Here is a 14,216-nt window from a genome sequence, read left to right on the forward strand (position 1 = left end):
ATATGCACGAAAAATAGATAACAAACATACACAAAAAGCGAGTACATTATTGAGTAAGTTATGTTATCGTACTATTTATTTGAGGGTTTTATCTGCTAAATATGTGTTCAGCATGGAATTGTATAGCCTAAAATATTTTTCTTTCATGTCAATATCTCAAAGAAGTTAGTGCTCGTTGCCCCAGTTGAAAAGAATTAAGAGCTGCAACATAAATTTAGTGTAACATCATTGTGAAAGTGAAAATTTATGTATAAGTCATCGTGTAAAGTTGTGTAAAAACATACCTTGTTAGTATCAATAAAATAAAATGACAAGTCGTTGCTTTCTAAGCAGTCAGCTGCCCCACCTCGATGCCCTTTAGTTGCGACTATTTATTGTCCTTTAGTTGCATTCTATCATACATCTTCAATTGAAAAAGACCTGCTTCACGTACCTTTGTACAATAGATCTTCAAGGAGAAATCAACTATTATATGAGTGTTCTTCCTCATGCATACAACAGTGGCTCTGTTATTGCTGCTCTTTAAAAATTTTACTTTATAGTTATTTCTGATCATATGATCTTTCAAAAACTCATGGCAATACTGGAGATCATTAAACCTTTTACCCAAAACAATTTTTTGGTTGTTTGAGTGTGTAATCTTTTTTAATTGCTCTTCATTGTATGAGAACCAAGGGTTCTCGTTCTTGAATGTCATTGGTGCATCACTTTCACCCACCCTTATTTGTCTCATGCCATCATTGTCTTCATCATCTCCTATCGACATGGTATACTCATCATCATCATTATCATCTGATTATTCACTATCAACATGATTATTACTGCCATTGATTGATTGTTCTGTTGCACCAACTAAATCAAAATTCATTATATATATCACTTCATTTGCTTTCATACATGCATTATTACTACATTTTCAACATTCAAGAGTAACCATCAAAATATTACATTCATCATCACACTTACATCTTAATCATAAATTATATCAAAATGACAACTTATACCTAGCATTGTTGTATGCCCAGTAATGTTGCATGTCATTCAAATTATTGCGATTAAGATCAGTGTCACTTCTTTGCTTACATGGTTTCATATCATTTGAAGTGATCTGTTGATCATGTACAACATCAATATCATCAATTGTTTGAGACAATTGGATAATCGACAAATGACTCATCTCGATAGATGGTGCCTGAGATACATGCATATTCTCCACGGGATTCACATAATTCTATTGGTCAACTACTCATTAACTTTGTATACTTCCAAGTAAACATAACCACTAAATAACATTGATTCTATATCACCATCATTCTCAACATCTATTCATATTTTTTGCTTATTTAAGATTGGATAATAACTATACTGAAGGCTCAATAAGTTTGTTATATATCTGATTTTACAATACATTAAAGTTAAATTTCTTAAAGGTAATATTTTTCGAGACCACTATAGATTTCAAGTTAGTGTAATCAGACCTACGGTAGTACTTTAGCCCTTTTAAACGCCATCATTGTCTGCCTACAACAACCACGATAGTGTATTTTAGCCCTTTCAATGATTATACATAGTGAACCCTAGCATCATTACACCAACACAAGAATAACAAATATTAACTAAATGACAAACAAATAATCATAAATCATCTACAACAATATATATTTCTATGAAAAACTCTAAACATAGTAAACCCTAAATGATAAATTTGGTAGATGTGAAAGTTGATGACAACACAAAAAAATATACAAAAAACATCCATAGCAACAACCAAACAAAAATAAACAAAGGGGATATTCAATTATCGCAAACTGGATCTATTCACACCCTTGATTGTAGGTTGTCATATTAAAAAGAAATATACATAGGAATATGCATGTGTATATTGTATAAAACTCACCTTTCAAACTTGTAGATGGGAAAGTCGATCACAAGAATGATATTGTAACCTCCTTGGAATGCAGAAATCACTGCAAGGGCTCTACAGAGAAGTTCTTTGCAGACAGAAATGAGAAAAAGAAACCCACGAATAAAAAACAAGTATATATATGATTTGACAAAATCATAAATATTAAGAAAAAATGCATGTAATTAAAGTTTCGCAAATATTTAAGTAAGAGATTTACGATTTTGTTGTTTTCCTTTATGTGGAGTTTTGCACATAACTTTATGCAATTTGGGAAAGTAATTGCAAAAAAGTAAGATATTTATGAGAGGTGTTTCACAAATATATTTATGCAAAATATTGACTTATATGTGAAAGTGTAGGATATTTATGATTTTTGTGGTTTTAGTTTCACTGAAAATTCGCAAATAAATTTATGTGAGTTTGTGAGTTCCGCATATAAAAACTTGTGATTCTGGAATTAAGTGAGAGTTGGACTTAACCGATGGATGGTATAATTTTATCGCAATTATGCCTCAATTCGCAGTTGCGAAAGGTAAAATGACCCTAACGATGTGAGATATTTGCAATTTTGGACATCAAAAGAATATAAGAAATTATAGGGTTTTAAGAGCATCAGGTCAAAATAGCAGTACAATACAACATTTTTTGTTAATAAAAAGTCTACAAGTTTGTACCCAAACATGTTAACTTTATGCCACAAAATTGTGTTTCGAGGTTTGTTTTTCTTAGCTTCAATTTTTTTTGTCTTGATCTAATTATATTTGACTTGACTTTGATTGAGTTTTAACCTTAACTTTCTTTATGCTTGAACTACCAAGGAGTGTTTGGTTGTTGGATCCAATAATGCATTTCAATAAGGGAAATATATTATCTACTATGTTGGAGTGAGAGCATAATATCATCTAGGTCCATTAGATCATTTTGGATTCACATTTTTTATTTGGTATTTTTTAACTTTTATTTTAAATATTGGATCTATATTAGATCCATATATAATTAGAATGCATTTTTTACATTAGGAGACTTAGCGTTTATCATAACAAAAATTGATCGTATTGTCTTATAAAAATGGTGCATTCTTGCAAAAACCCACAAATATGTCAAAAATTTCAACATGTCTAAAATCATTCATTCCTGACTTATTTAGGACATTTTATCCTTCATGATATACTTGTGCAGACCTTTTGATGTTCGCACAAATATATTGTGAATCTCATGACATTCACATACGAACCTCCTAACGCTCACACAAATATGTTGTGAATCTCCTGACATTCACACAAATATGTTGTGAACCTTCAAATATGGTTAAATCAACCCAAGGAGTTTCACAAGATGTTTACGGAACCTTTCGACATTTATATAAAATATTTTATAAGCCTCTAAAAGTTTATAGACGCATGATTTCAGACTCGTATAAGTACTTGTATTTTTTTAGTCTATTTGCCCCTTAAGAGAACCCTAATTATGTGTTATCCTTCAACTCTCTATGATTCTTGGGTGATTTGTGCAAATGTCATCAGGTCCATGTAACTACCATGCAAATCTTCTCAATGTTTTTTACTATATTCAGAGGTTTGCATGATAATGGTGTGAATGTTGAGAGGTCCACACAAATGGGGACAAAATAATGTAGCAAGTGTGAATCTTCTAAGTGAGTTTCATCTTTCGGAGGGTTTATTGGAGACATGTGAGTGCACCTATGGTTAAAATTTGAAGTTCAAATGAGGTCGAGTTAGGGAGATATGATTGTTCAAAGTCAGTTCAGATTATGCTTTTATCAGTAGTCTGAAACTGAGCTTAACTGGGTTCACACGTTTGGTTATGCCATAACTAAGGAAAAGGGTTGGGACCACTTACTGGACTTAAACAAGCTTACTAGGGATGGTTTACTAAGGTTGGCATGGTCGAGGCTAGGCTAGAACAATAAAGAATGTGAATGCACCAAGGTCGAATCCACCGAATTTCTTGAATACTTGAATGAAGGTGGGCCTTTGTTGCAGCCTTGGTCCACTTGGAGTGATCAAATCCACCAGAGATCAACCACCCATGAGTAATAATTGGTCCTTAGGGAGAGACGAGTCAAGAAAAAGAACTCACAATAGATCAAGAGAGGGATTCAATTTAGAAGAGGGCCTTGGGGCCAAGGAAGAGAGAAGAAGAAGAGAGGGCCACACCCAATATAGAGAGAGTGAGAGACAACTTGATTCGATATTTCATTTTCTTTATTTTCAAAGGCATTTACAAACCCTTCACAAGTTCAAGAAAAGTAATTGAGAAAAACCAATCTTCAAGATGACAAGTAAATAAAATCTAGAGAAAGCAATTCCTACTTTAGACTTAGACTATTTTGGAATAAGCCTATTAGGACTCCTAGAAAGGCTCCTTTGACTTGGCTAGAATTAGCCAAGTTAATTTAAGCTACTCTTCTCCATAATTTGAGTTATCTCATTTTTTTCTTCTCTTTTCCAGATTTACGGGAGGATACCCAACATGTGAGCCCCACTAGGGCCAGTTGTCCCTTTTTTGGCTTCCTTGGATCCGGGTCCTCCCAAGTGAGGTATGATTCTTCTTTCTTGCACTGATCTATTTGGGCCCTCATTGGATCTGGTTTCTTCATGCTTTGCCACTTATATGGATTCTATAGAATTTGTGCAAATTAGTGTTGTTGTGGATCCGGGTTTAATTGGATCTGTATCACAATCTCAACCAAATCTAAGTCTAATGACATATTATTACCCTAATCCAATTATGATCCAATCGGATCTTACCTACACCCATCAGTCTAATTACCCAGTCCAAACAAGCCCTACCCAAACTCATCATCTTACTTGTCCAATCCCCAACCTCACCCAAGACCCACAATTGATCTAAACCCATTCTCAGGACGAGAATAACCCACAGGTCCTAAGATCTAATTCCATCAAGGTCCAACACAAGCATATGGTTGATACAATGGGACTGAATCTACAACCCAATGTATTTTGGGACCCGATATCCAAACCGTTTGCATCCTCAATGGTATATATTCTTAGAATTTCTTAGATAATCCTTAGTTTGGTAGCATATTTTCATAAATCTGATTATGAGTTTACATTAATGTTGAACCTTCTAATAAATAATTTTTCTAGAAGTTGAAAAATCAATGGTCTATAATACTGAATTTTCAACCATCAATGAATATATACTTTTATATTCAAAGAATATGATATAAGATTCATTCCCTACTGGCTTGACCATCTTGTACACATCTATAGGTCAAATTTGGTCAAAATTACCTCAATCTATGAGTTTCATTAGAGGCTCTATAGGGAATGATACATGTAGAAGTATTTTTTATGTTATTATCTATTTAATTGCTTGTTATATGTAATCAATTAGGGGTTACTTATGTGTTCTGGCAATATGCTTCTAGTTAACTGTAAAATACTTGTTTGTGTTAGGCACAAATTGTCTGTTTGTGTAGTTAAAGTAGGGATTGCCATATGTTTGTAATGTTCAATTAGGTGTCAATTATGTAGATCAAAAATCCCTAATTCAAACCCTAAATGAAAAGGAAAAAACTCAAATCAAGAGAGAGAGAGAGGAAAAGGAAGAAAGAAGAAAATGGAGAGAGGAATGAGGAAGGAGAAAAAAGAAGAAGAGAGAGGAGAAAGAAATAAAAAAATGGAGGGTGATAGGAACGAGGAAGAAGAAAAAGAAAGAAGAAGAGAGAGAGGAACGAGCAAGAAGGAGCAACATAATAAAGAAAAGGGAGAGATAGATGAAGAGCGAGTTGAGGGTGTACCCAGGAAAAGGAGGGTGGAGTGGGGGGGGGGGGGGGGCATTATTTTTTTTAAATGCATCAGAACATTATCTTGTCCCCTAGTTCCAGGAAAAGGAGGGTGGGGTGAAACATTGTTTCCCCTTTTTTAGGATGTGGCCACGTCAACTGCATCTAACATTTGGCGCGATGTGCAAAAGTCACCTTAAGTGCCCAGCTATGTGACACATCACATGATTGCATTCCATGTGGGGCTTGCAATCTATTGGTGTGGCCCCATACAAATGTTGTCATGTGATTGTCTAGTGTTACATAAGTGGATACATAAGCACTCCCTAGATCCCAACTCAAAGACATCAAGCATTTCACCAACTGGAGGCTCACTTATGTGCGAATGATGATGGTCTGGTTTTTCATTGGCCTCGCCAGGAAGAAACAATGGTTTTGTTTTTTCATATCCATCTGTATCTTCTTGGCCAATCTCAAATCCTTACTTATAAGCCATGCATAGTGTCCTAGTGGTTTGTCCCTCCACAGGTTCCAACCTCCCAGTTCAGTTTTTCAAAAGAGCAAACCAACTATATGAGCAGAGGGAGTTGAGTCAAGAACATGAAACCTTTGGAACTGAGCTCTAAGATTGTGCAGATTGATCGTACGCCTACTCGTGCATGGTGTCATGTGTTTCAGCAATTTGTTACTTGCTTGAGAGGAGCAACAAACTAAGATGGCTCTGCCATTTCAACTCTAAAATTTCAAGTTTAGTTAAGACCAAATTAATAAAATACAATTATGTGTGATTAAGATATGCTTTGGATTTTTACTGTAAACAATAGCCACAACTGGATTAAAAGAAAAAGTAGTTTTCATTAAATTTGCTTATGCACTAAAAAATAAGTGTCAATAAGGAGATAAAAGTTACTTCATACATTAGTTCATGTATCATGTATGCATTGGTTCATGTATCATGTGAGACTACAATCATATCTGAATTTTTTTATGTGCCTTCATGATTTCTAAGACTTTATTCCTTATTGTTGGATAATGTAAAGTTTCGTACCACATTTTCAGATGAGGTCAGTTGAGCAAAGTGATGACGTGACATGTATGCTTGAGAGGATGGATTTATGAATTGTGGATGATTTCTTGTTTCTAAATGTTATGGGATTTGAATAAAAACTTGTGAGCTAAATATGAAGTTTATTAAGTTTTGATTATGACTTGAACTATTTCATTTTAAAAATGGTTTAAAATGGATGGTTGATTTGTGGAATGTGGGTTCCTAATATGTGATGTACCCTTGATCCATGAGATGTATTTTTGCTTTTATAAAAAGATGTATTTTTTCTTTTGACAAAGGGTTCTTGTCCTTAATTGTCTCATTCGCGAACTTAGTTTTAATGGGCTAATATACGCTTGCGCTTATACTCAGGCGGGCCCCTAAGTGTAGTTTGGTTCGAACAATACTATCGATAAGGCCTTGAGTCATTCACCTTAATTTTTTTTCCAAGGATTTTCGAGCGGTTAATTTGGGTCATTACAAAGCCCTTAAATCTTATCTTAACTACGATAGTTTAAAATGCTAGCTCATAAACTTGAAGTTGATGTTTGAAAATTGCAACCAACCCAAACAAGCAAAAGTGCATGGTAAAAATGAAAACTAACATCATTGCGTTCAAACCATATGAAAATAGACCATATGCCTAGAATAATCACTCCATACAAGCTGCATCAAGATTGATCATATACCTAAAAAAAGAAAACTGACATGTATGCTACCATAGAGAAAATGCTTGACCAAACAAGGTCAGCCTATTAAAGCACAAACCACCTCACCAAACAAACAATCACCAGGGTGGGCAGCAAACACAAGAAAAAAGAGCAAAAACGCCAACGCCCTCAAGAAGTAGCATCCAATGAAAGCTTAAAAAAAACACAAAAGCATGAACAATAAGACCCAGAAGAAAGATAGTAAATACAACTAAAATGTAAAGAATAACAAAAAAAATCAGGAAAATATGCACCAAAAAGAAAGTTAGCACACCTTTTCCAACACTACACAAAGTATCAACCCCACCAAACATTCACTAGAAAACCAAAGAAAGAGAGACCAGTAGGGATGGCAGTGGACCGCTGCAGGGGACAAAATCTCCACCCTCACCCCATCTCAAAATCCTGCCCTCCATCCCCGCACGGGTTCTGATTTTAACCTCCATCCCCGCACGAGTTTTGATTTAAACCTCCATTCCTGCATCCATCCCCATTTCATGTCCTCCATCTCCGATCCAAATGGGATGAGGGGGGAACCTGTTTCCCCTCGGTCCCTAAAGAAGGATCGGGGCGGGGAATTGGAGACGGGGATGGGCCGGGACAAAAAAACAACGTAAATCCATCCCCGCCTCCATCCCTGCACGGATTTTGATTTTAACCTCCATCCCCAGTCCAAACGGGGCAAGGCGGGACACGGACCCTGTTTTCCCCCTGTTCACTGCCATCCCTAGAGAACAGAACCGTGCACACGTGCCAGAAACAAAGAATCAAGAGAGCAAACATCAAAGGGAAAAACATGAAAAAACACACTCTTTCCGTAAGATAGAGAACAATATTCTTATGGAGCTACAGTTCAGGACGAAAACACAGTGCAAACTGCAAAAGCACAACAAAAGAGCCACCAATTGAGCCTCCCAGAAGAACTATAAGCAGAGTAAAAGCCCACGCAAGAAGAGAGCCAGAGAAACTGGCACGGCCCAAACAACAAAACTTGAAAAGAAAATTACAACCCATCGTACTGAAACAATACCGTACCAATACCAAACAAAACAAAGGAAGAAACAGTAATATAAGCACGAGAAAACAAAGGAAAAAACAAAAATACAACAAGAATAAAATGTATTACACGTTCTTCCATTTCTTTCATGCACTACAAGAAATATGTGTTTTACTGGTAAACCCTGACGGCAGTGCCATTGTAAAATGTATTTTACTGGCGCATCTACTACCCGCGCCAAAACAATAAGGTTGCTATGGAATATAACGTTTTGCTGGCGCATTTAGATACTGCGCCAGTAAATCCATTATCTCAGACAGCCACAAACTGTACCAGTAAAGGGTTTCATTTTTGGGGCTTTCTTTTCATCCCCAAACTGCTCTCTCTCTCTCTCTCTAATTTTGGGTGAAGTTTCCCAAAGGTATTGTGGTGAATGAAAGAGCACTTTGTGCTGTGAAGAAAATGTTGGAGAGAGAGAGAGAGAGAGTACGACGTTCTACGAGGAGCCGCCGATGCTCGACCAGGAACGCCGTCGCAGCTGTTGGGGAACAAGATTCGGGCGCCAATGGAAGTGAAGATGTTGATGAAGAGGGTGGAGACGCAGGGTAAGACTGAGAACCGATCCAGGTAATCCCATTTCCACTTCTTGTATGAAATTAGTCTGCTTTCTCGTCTTCATCTTTTACGTGTTTTCCGTGAACCATGTGGGAGATCACCATCGATTAGAATTGAAGCATTATTTTGAGGTTTGGTTTCTGTTTTATTTTTTGTTTTTTTGTTCCCTCATTGTTTTTTAAACCCTAGTTTTTGATTTTTTGCAGAGTTTTTGTTCTCTCTTCTTCCATAAGTGGTCGTCGAAGGTGCGTGTATTCTGCAGACTAAGAGGAGTTGGCGCTTTTTAGGATTCTTGATCCTTGTCTAACGTGAGTTATTTATTCTTTATTCTTGTGGTTGTGGGGGCAAATGTTTATTGTTCATGTCTTTCAGTTCATGAATGCAAAATTTATTGTGCATATAATATATTTCTTGTATTTGAGAGGTAAGTATAAAAGAATTGCTCAGTACTTCAGTTTCAACAACTGATTGTTAGGTCAATCGATTAATTCAGGACAAAATAAAAAATTTCTCCAGAAAAGAGAGTCCCTAAAGTGTGGATTGAGATTATATCTAGGCTGCAAATGGATTGAATTAGCAAAAACATCAAGACACATACATTTGAAGGTCAGGTTTAGGTTGAGTCTGAGTCAAGTTGGGCCTATAATGGTTTGGGTGAAAAACTATTTGGTTTCAAATAGGTCTGTGTCCAAAAAAGGTTTGGATTTGGTTTTACTCTAGGTTTTGGTTGAGTATGAGTCAAGTTGGGCCTATAATGGTTTGGGGGAAAAACTATTTGGTTTCAAATAGGTCTGTGTCCAAAAAAGGTTTGGATTTGGTTTTACTCTAGGTTTTGGTGGAAGCACAATTGAATTGGGCCTAGCAGAGCTAGGTCTGGTAAGAGTCCATCTGGGCAAGCAACAAAACTATCAGGCCTTTGCCTTCAATCCTATTAGGTTGTATTTGAATCTCACCATTCTTAAATACATAGATTTCCACTTCTACTTCTATATGTTAGTAAAGATCCACTTCTACTTCTATATGTTAGGCCTTTTGTAGATTGGACTATGTGGATATGATCTACAAGGTTTATTTAGTAGAAAATAGTTTAAATAATGTGATTACAACAACAACAACAACAACTACGCCTTCATCCCAAAACAATTGGGGTCAGCGATATGAACCAAAAAAGAAATTCATTTTGGGTCTTCCACATGAATCCTTTTCCTCCAATCATTTCTATCCAACGCCATGTCCTCGGTGAGGTTCAAAGCATTCATATCCTTTCCTATCATCTCCATCCAAGTCTTCCTAGGCCTACCCCGACCTCTTTTAACTAATATATTTTCCCATTTCTCCAACCTTCTAACTGGAGCATCATTAGGCCTTCGCCGAATATGTCCAAACCACCGTAAACGATTCTCTCGCATCTTATTTTCAATGGGTGCAACACCTACCTTCTTACGTATCTCTTCGTTCCGAATCTTATCTTTTATTGTATTTCCACACATCCATCTAAGCATCCGCATCTCAGCTACACTCATTTTTTGAATATGATGTCTCTTGGCAGCCCAACATTCCGTACCATATAGTAAAGCGGGTCTAATAGTCGTCCTATAAAACTTTCCCTTCAACCGCAATGGCATTCTACGATCGCACAGCACTCCAGTAGCACTTTTCCATTTCATCCACCCAACCTTTATCCTATGATTTACATCTCCATCAATTTCTCCATACTTTTGAATGATGGATCCCAAATATTTGAAATAATCATTCACCGGTATATCTTGCTCACCAAGCTTCACTACACTCCCATCACTACTTCGTTGCTTACTAAACCGACATTCCATATATTCAGTCTTACTCTTACTCAACTTAAAACCTCTAGCTTCCAATGTCTGTCTCCATAATTCTAACTTAGCATTAACCCCAGCTCTAGACTCATCAATCAAAACAATATCATCAGCAAACAACATACACCACGGTACATTTTCTTGAATTGATCTCGTAAGCTCATCCATCACTATTGCAAATAGGAAAGGGCTTAAAGCAGATCCTTGATGTAACCCAACCGTTATCGGGAAATTGGTTGTCACCCCTCCACAAGTGCGAACATTGGTTACTACTCCTTCATACATATCTTTAATTATACTAATGTACTTGAGAGAAACACCTTTCTTCATCATTGTCCACCAGAGAACGTCCCTAGGTACTCTATCGTATGCCTTCTCTAAATCAATAAAAACCATATGCAAATCTTTGTTCCTCTCTCTATATCTTTCAATAAGTTGTCTAAGAAGATGTATAGCTTCCATAGTTGATCTTCCAGGCATAAAACCAAATTGATTCTCCGATATCATGACAACCTTCCTCAACCTAGACTCAATCACCCTCTCCCAAAGTTTCATAGTATGACTCATGAGTTTTATACCACGATAGTTTGTGCAATCTTGTATATCACCCTTATTCTTATATAAAGGCACCAAAGTACTCTTCCTCCACTCATTAGGCATCTTATTTGTTCGCCAAATCAAGTTAAAAAGATTTGTCAACCATTCTAAACCTTTCTCTCCCAAGCATTTCCAAGCCTCGATAGGTATACCATCTGGGCCAACTGCCCTTCTTGATTTCATTTTCTTCAAAGCCTCTGCAATTTCTTTCTTTTGAATCTTGCGCATGAAGTCACGATTTATCTCATGAAAAGGAATGGAGAAGTCTCCAAGATCTTGAGCATGACTATCATTAAATAGCTTATCAAAATAATCTTTCCATCTCTCCTTAATCTCCTCATCTTTGACTAAAACCCTTTGCGTTTCATCTTTGATACATCTAACCATACCCAAATCCTTCGATTTCCTATCTCTCATCTTTGCAAGCCTATAAATATCCTTCTCGCCTTCTTTGGTATCCAACTTGTCATAAACCTCCTTATATACCTTAGCCCTCGCATTTCGAACAACTTTTTTAGCTTCCTTCTTTGCTATCATATACTTCTCCAAATTCTCATTATCACGACTCTTACTTAGATTTCTATAACACTCTCTTTTAACCTTAATAGCTAATTTGACATCCTCGTTCCACCATGATGTATCCTTACCTAGTGGTGCACCGCCTTTAGACTCACCCAATACCTCCTTAGCTACTTTTCTCATACCACCCGCTATCTTATTCCACATTGATTCTGAATCCTCCTCGAGACACCAATCAACTTCCTTAACTACCTGCTCTACAAACATTCCTTGTTTAGCTCCTTTTAGTGCCCACCACTTAATTCTAGGATCTATCCTATGTCTATCCCTTTTGCGGCATTGTCTAATTCTAAGATCTAAAATTAAGACTCTATGTTGTGTAGCTACACTTTCTCCTGGTATAACCTTACAATCGATGCAACAACCCCTATCTCTCTTTCTAAGTAGGAAAAAATCTATCTGACTCGTATTAACCCCACTTTTAAATGTTACTAGGTGAGACTCCCTCTTCCTAAACCAAGTGTTTGCTAAGATCATATCATAGGACAAACAAAAATCTAAAATCCTTTCTCCACTTTCATTTCTTTCTCCTATACCATAGCCTCCATGGATATTCTCAAATCCATCCCTACTAATGCCTACATGTCCATTAAGGTCACCGCCGATGAAAAGCTTTTCTCCATAAGATGTCTCTTGTACTACTCCATCTAAATCTTCCCAAAATTGATGCTTAATGGAATCATCTAAACCTACTTGAGGTGCATAAACACTAATAATATTAATAATATCCGTACCTAATACTAATTTAATAAGTAAAATTCTATCACCCTTCCTACGGACCTCAACTACATTATCTATAAACTGACGACTCATAACAATCCCTACTCCATTCCTATTCCTATTTATTCCTGTATACCAAATCTTATATCCCCAAGGTTCTATCACTTTAGCTTTCTCACCTACTCATTTGGTCTCTTGAAGACATAAAATATCAATCTTTCTCCTACACATAACATCTACTAACTCTACCAACTTACCAGTTAAAGACCCTATGTTCCAAGTGGCTAACCTAATTTTATGGTCTTGGACTAACTTCTTTACCCCCACCCGTCCAACAAAGTGAGGGAACCCTTGCCTATTTGACACCACACCCGGGCGCCGGTGTGACGCATCGCTTCTGGGCGACGACCTAGCAACCCTTGCACATTTATCACTGCCTCCGGGCCTAGAGAGTACAGCGCGTCGCTAAGTAGGGAACGCCCCAACGAAATTCTCATATTGGTTCATTTTCATAGGATATGACAAAGTTTTTATGCTGGCTGTCACAGGCCTACCGCAACCCTCCTCCTTTATCCGGGCTTGGGACCGGCAGTGTATAACTACACAGGCGGAGTTAGTTTAAATAATGTGATTATGACATATAAATTGGTTTTTGAAGAGATTCAAAAATCAACAACTAGCGTATAATGTATTAAAATTTCATGACTCAAAAAATGATATATTTATATTAAAAAAAAATCCAAAGGCTGATCTTTAGCAAATAAGACATGCTAAAGACATCTATGTGGTCAAACTAAGTTGATTCAACTTGAACCTATGATTTCCAGCTCCATAGTTTCCTACCTTCATTAGTACCAAAACAACAAAGTGAATTGTATAATCCGACATCTAGGAATGCCTTATGAAGTTGTGGTGGGTATATGTAGTTATTTGTTTATTCACAAGATTTAATTCATGGATCGTCAGAGTTGGCCTTGGAGACAAAAAGCTATGACAAGGCTGCAACTGGGATAGACTCTACTGGGCCAGCTTTGGCAAATTCAAGCAGTCGGCAGGAGGATCAGGTAAGCCACCACCTTCAATACTTTATCTGAAAATCTGAAAGTCATAAAACTTGTAAGACAATTTTTATGTTCTTCATTTTAACTCTCTCTCTCTCTCTCACACACACATTTTTCTGTATTTAATTTATTGTATTTTGTTTGTATTTTAGACGAAGACTTCATATTTTGAATCTCATAAAGGTGAATCCACTTATCTATTTCTACAATAATTTGGGATCATGCTGCCAGCTTTTCAGAGTTTTACTTGGTTTATCAACATGATATTACACTTGAAAAGGAGAACTTATAAGTCTTGGCTGGAGGAAAGTTGATAATAAATTTGATAAGTGGAATCAATGGGATCTACACACCACCTCTCTCTTTCCTTTCTCATTAT

Source organism: Nuphar pumila, chromosome 16 (genome assembly GCF_984573655.1).
Source record: "Nuphar pumila chromosome 16, dmNupPumi1.hap1.1, whole genome shotgun sequence".
NCBI lineage: Eukaryota > Viridiplantae > Streptophyta > Magnoliopsida > Nymphaeales > Nymphaeaceae > Nuphar > Nuphar pumila.